General features: G+C 40.3%; 1 pseudogene; it reads left to right on the top strand.

Annotated features, from left to right (window-relative positions):
• Positions 1 to 2,620: 2,620 nt before the first annotated feature.
• On the top strand, positions 2,621 to 5,631 carry LOC125516916 (pre-mRNA-processing-splicing factor 8A-like; annotated as a pseudogene).
• Positions 5,632 to 5,991: the final 360 nt, after the last annotated feature.

Below are 5,991 nucleotides of genomic sequence, written 5' to 3' on the forward strand. Positions count from 1 at the left end.
GAGACATGGTATATGATGGGTAGCGCGAGTGACAGTCCGTTTTGCGTGAGCGATACGGCCCTGAAGGTGGCCTTGAATCATAAAACGTTCAACATGAAAGTTGTTCGCCTCATCAAAATGAGTAAATATGCTTTTGGGCGCATTTTCATCAGAGGTCATTTACATCCACAAAAAAGACCGTCAAGGTGCAACCAGTTTAAACCGAGCAGTTTTGGAAAGTTCGGACAAAACCAATCTGAATTTGACTAGGGTTTTGGGCATGAATCCAAGCCTTTTCCTTGCACGGGAAGTCCAGCCACCTCTTAGATAGCTAAGGGGCTATGGCTGATTCAACTACACACAATCGAACAAATACATCTACTATTTTTTTCGTGTTCATCTATCTCCTATCCTTGTTCTTCTTCTTCCTCGTTCTTCGTTCGTTCTTCTTGTTGCAGGGCGGCGAACACCGAGGCCCTAGGGGTGGTCAGGACGATCTAGGGCAGCTCATAGCCGCCGCGCGCCCTGACGGGGTCCCTCCCGGGCATGTGGGGTTTCGGGTCCTCAAAAGCAACCACCGGATTGCTTGCGTACCGCGCTTCCGGACGGGTCTCCTTCGACGTGAGGTGTGGTGCATCACCCTCGACATTGGAGGGACACAGTGACGTGTTCGGTGCGAACACACTTTTTGGTGACTCTGTTGGGGATGAAGCTTTGAAAGGTCTCCGGTCTGTTCTTGCTACGAAGGGATCATCATCTAGGGTTTGCAATCTACAAAGGTAATATGAATACCCAATTCCCTACTGTAGATGCAAATAATTCATATGGTGTTACTAGCTAGATTGTTCAATGAGTATACTCTATCGGCTAACCCTAGTTTTTTCAATCATGCATCTAATTACGTGCAAAGGCCGATTTAATTAGGTGATTGTTTTCTTCAGGCAAATTTATGGGTGGATTATGTGATTTTAGGTGGATTTAGTTAGGTGATTGTGATCTTAAGGAGATAGTCAAAGATGTTTGGTGGATTATGATAAGTCAAAGATGTTTGGTGGATTATGATATTTTAGGTCTAGTATATGCATGGCTACTATTATATTGGTGGATAAACATATCTTCAATTAATTTTGGAATAATTTGGATTTAGTTAAGTGATTGTGATGTTAAAGCAAATTTAAATATCAATTATGAGTTTTGGGTGGATTATGAGATTTTATGCGTCTACTATGTATTGGTGAATAAGTATATCTTTAATTAATGGAACAATTTGGATTTAGTTGGGTAATTTTGATCTTGAAGCAAATATTATGATGTATTATGAGTTTTGTGAAGATTCACTTAGATGATTATGGTCTTCAGGAGATAGTAAAAAATGTCCAATGAATTATGATATTTTAGATCTAGCACCTGAGTATAATGATTGTTATATTGGTGGATAACCTAGTTTTCAATTGTTGGAACACTTGTGATTTAGTTAGATGATGGTGACTGGAAGCAAATTTGTTTGTGGATTATGATATTATTGGTGGGTTGATTTAGGTGATTGATGTTGAGGAGATACTCGAATATGTTCAGTGGATTATGAGATTTTAGGTCTACTATGAGCATGGGTACTATTATATTGATGGATAAACAGGTATTCAATTAATCTTGCGATAATTTGGATTTAGTTAGGTGATTATGATCTTGAAAAAAAATTCACGATCTATAATAAGACTCTAGGTGGATTTAGTTAGGTGATTGTGATCTTGAGGAGATAGTAAAACATGTTCATTGCATTATGAGATTTTAGGTCTAATATGAGCGTGGCTATTACTATATTGACGGATAAACAGATCTTCAATCAATCTTGCAACAATATGGATTTAGTTAGGTGATTAAGATCTTGAACCAAAATTCATGGTGGATTACAAAATTTTAGGTGGATTTAGTTAGGTGTTTGTGATCTTGAGGAAATAGTCAAAAAAATTGGTGGATTATGAGATTTTAGTTCTAGTATGAGGAGGGCTACTGTTATATTGGTGGACAAATATATCTTCAATCAATCTTGCGATCATTTGGATTTAGTTAGGTGAATATGATATTGTACCAAAATTCATGGTGGACTATGAAATTTTAGATGGATTTAGTTAGGTGATTGTGATCTTGAGGGGATAGTAAAAAATGTTTGGTTGAGTATGAGATTTTAGGTCTGGTATGAGCATGGCTATCATTATATTGGTGGATAAATATATCTTCAATTAATTTTGAAACAATTTGGATTTAGTTAGGTTATTTGTGATCTTAAAGCAAATTTAACGATGAACGATGAGTTTTTATTTGATTTAGTTAGGTGATTGTGATCTTGAGGAGATTATCAAAGATGTTAGATGGATTATGAGATTTTAGGTCCAGTAAGTGAGCATTATGATTACTCTAATGATGGAAAAGTAGATGTTTAGAGATCGGCGGGTGGACAGCAGGAAACAACCGGACTTGTGGAAGATGTCTTCCAAGAGACACCGGCGACGATGTACATAGCACCCGAAGGCCATCCCCACAATAACCACCATCGCCCAACACCATGACACCCCAAGCCTCATGAGACCGGCAAGGCAACCAACACCACAAGCACTCAGGCAGCAATTCCATGGAAGGGACGATGTCGCGCCGCCGCTCCCAGGTCCGGGGAAGTGGACCTAGGGGACGGTTAAGGCCTCCAGGGAGGAGACGGCGCCCACAAATGTCTCCATTGTTCGCAGCCACTGCTGCAGCTATAGCCATGCAAGGATTTTCTTGGAGCATCTTGCCACCAACCATGCCGCCGCGAAGCAGATCACGTCTTCGATCAAAAAGCACATGTCCAGGCCAAGCTTTGTTCTAAGTCAAAGGATGTCTTCAATCAGAAAGCCAGTAACAAGTATTGGATTGATGTGCAACTAAGATGGGGAGAGTACGATTCACATGACATAGAACGTTACATAAGAACAAAATTTATGGACTACACGATGGATAATATGTCCATCTACCCTTCTCCGGCTGGTATGATTATGAGTATCCATTGACTACCAATTTATTGCCTTGTTTGAGTCTTCTGTGCTTAATGTTTATTAGTATTTCTTTCAGTGGTGATGATTGGACTGATCTACCTTCTAATTTGCACTCTACTTTTGGTAACTGCTTCGTCAGGTGAAAGCCCCTCCTCTAGCAAGCAATGAACAAGATCATGAAGGTAATAACCATGCCAGCTGTAAAAAATCTAGCTCTATGCCAATATATCTGTTTTAGTAAACAATGTCTTATTTAATAAATGACATGCTTCTTTGTTTTCTCTTTTGACAGTCAAATCCTGCTATGTATGTGCTGAGGGAGAGAATAAGAAAAAGTCTATCTTAACCCACCGAGCCATATCTGTCTTAACAAAATTTTCCCTTTATTTTTCGTTTAGCTCTAGTTTTCTTGCAATTATGGCATAACTGTGCAGCATCACAACTTTGAAGACTTGAATGAAAATGGATTTTAATCTGCAGGTCACCCACATAAGTGTGTATGGGAAGGAGAAAAGCGTCTAGGGCAACCGACCAAGTGGAAAATAGCGGAGGAGGTTGCTGCACTAGTTTGATCACTTCCATTTGAAGAGCAACCAAAGCAAATTATTGTGACAAGGAAGTGTATGTTAGAAGTCCATCTGCCATTCCAAGCTTGCTAGAAGATTGACCAGTTTGGTCTCAAAGGTACGGAACCGCAGATGGTTCTTTATAACATATACGATGACATGTTGAAAAGTATCTCATCCTACATTGCACTCTCTCATCTTGTGCTTATACTAAGAGCATTGATGACCCACAAGTATAGGGGATCTATCGTAGTCCTTTAGATAAGTAAGAGTGTTGAACCCAACGAGGAGCAGAAGGAAATGATAAGTGGTTTTCAGCAAGGTATTCTCTGCAAGCACTGAAATTATAGGTAACAGATAGTTTTGTGATAAGGTAATTGGTAACGAGCAACAAGTAAATAAAGTAAATAAGGTGCAGCAAGGTGTCCCAATCCTTTTTGTAGCAAAGGACAAGCCTGGACAAACTCTTATATAGAGAAAAGCGCTCCCGAGGACACATGGGAATTATCGTCAAGCTAGGTTTCATCACAATCATATGATTCGTGTTCGGTACTTTGATAATCTGGTATGTGGGTGGACCGATGCTTGTGTGCTGTCCTTACTTGGACAAGCCTCCCACTTATGATTAACCTCTATTGCAAGCATCCGCAACTACAACAAAAGTATTAAGGTAAACCTAACCATAGCATGAAACATATGGATCCAAATCAGCCCCTTACGAAGCAACGCATAAACTAGGGTTTAAGCTTCTGTCACTCTAGCAACCCATCATCTACTTATTACTTCCCAATGCCTTCCTCTAGGCCCAAATAATGGTGAAGTGTCATGTAGTCAACGTTCACATAACACCACTAGAGGAGAGGCAACATACATCTCATCAAAATATCGAACGAATACCAAATTCACATGACTACTAATAGAAAGACTTCTCCCATGTCCTCGGGAACAAACGTAACTACTCACAAAGCATATTCATGTTCATAATCAGAGGGGTATTAATGTGCATATAGGATCTGAACATATGATCTTCCACCAAGTAAACCAACTAGCATCAACTACAAGGAGTAATCAACACTACTAGCAACCCACAGGTACCAATCCCAGACTTAGAGACAAGAATTGGATACAAGAGATGAACTAGGGTTTGAGAGGAGATGGTGTTGGTGAAGATGTTGATGGAGATTGACCCCCTCCCGATGAGAGGATCGTTGGTGATGACAATGGCGATGATTTCCCCCTCTCGGAGGGAAGTTTCCCCGGCAGAACAGCTCCGCCGGAGCCCTAGATTGGTTCCGTCAAGGTTCTGCCTCGTGGCGGTGGAGTCTCATCCTAAAAGCTTGCTTATGATTTTTTTTATCAACGAAAGACTCCATATAGCAGAAGATGGGCATCGGAGGCCCACCAGGGAGCCCATGAGGCAGGGGCGCGCCCCCCATCCTTGTGGCTGGTGAGTGCCCCCCTCTGGTACTTCTTGCGCTCAGTATTTTTTATATATTCTGAAAATAACTCCCGTGAAGTTTCATGGCTTTTGGAGCTGTGCAGAATAGGTCTCTAATATTTGCTCCTCTTCCAGCCCAGAATCCCAGCAGCCGGCATTCTCCCCCTTTATGTAAACCTTGTAAAATAAGAGGGAATAGGCATAAGTATTGTGACATAATGTGTAATAACAGCCCATAATGCAATAAATGTCGATATAAAAGCATGATGCAAAATGGACGTATCAAGCATTACATGTCAGTAATGAGAAGGCCAATATGTTGCTGAAGCCCGACAAGGCAATGGTTACGGAACCGCATCATATCTGGACATCAATCTTTGACTAATGAGTAGTGTTTGAAGGTGGAATGTGCGCTCAGGGATCTCATTCTTTCAGATTATGCAAAGAAAAACAATGATAATACTTCTGCTCCACCGTCACAGCACAGGCAAAAAATAGCCGAGATTGAGAAACATGTAAAACTTTTTATAACAATCTTTCTGTCTAGTTTCTATGCATAGTAATCGCTTTAGTTTTCCTCATTCTTGGATTTACTTGAATTTGCAGTCTTGACAGCTAGGCACCAGTTAATTTGATGAAAGAAAACGAGAGTATAAACTCATGGCATTGTATCTATTGTAAAATTTCACATCCAACCCACAAAGTTAGTCTTGCGCCAGTGACTGATTCAATGTAGTGATGCATGGTTGCGGCTCCTGAGAAATACGGACAGACCATTAGTTTATTGCAAGTATTTCTTTAGTTCAGTTTATTACCAGATGTAGTTATTTGAAAAAATGCAATATTCTTGAGTCGTTCACAATTTGCATTCATGGGTGCAGTTTATTTCATGGCAAAGAAGATTGGTTATATGAACTTATATCAGAGAATTGCACCTACGTAGAATCTATGGACACATGATGCATATTTCCTGTATGGG

This window comes from Triticum urartu, chromosome 6A (genome assembly GCF_056163025.1).
Source record: "Triticum urartu cultivar PI428250 chromosome 6A, HENAU_Tu73, whole genome shotgun sequence".
In the NCBI taxonomy this organism is placed as follows: domain Eukaryota; kingdom Viridiplantae; phylum Streptophyta; class Magnoliopsida; order Poales; family Poaceae; genus Triticum; species Triticum urartu.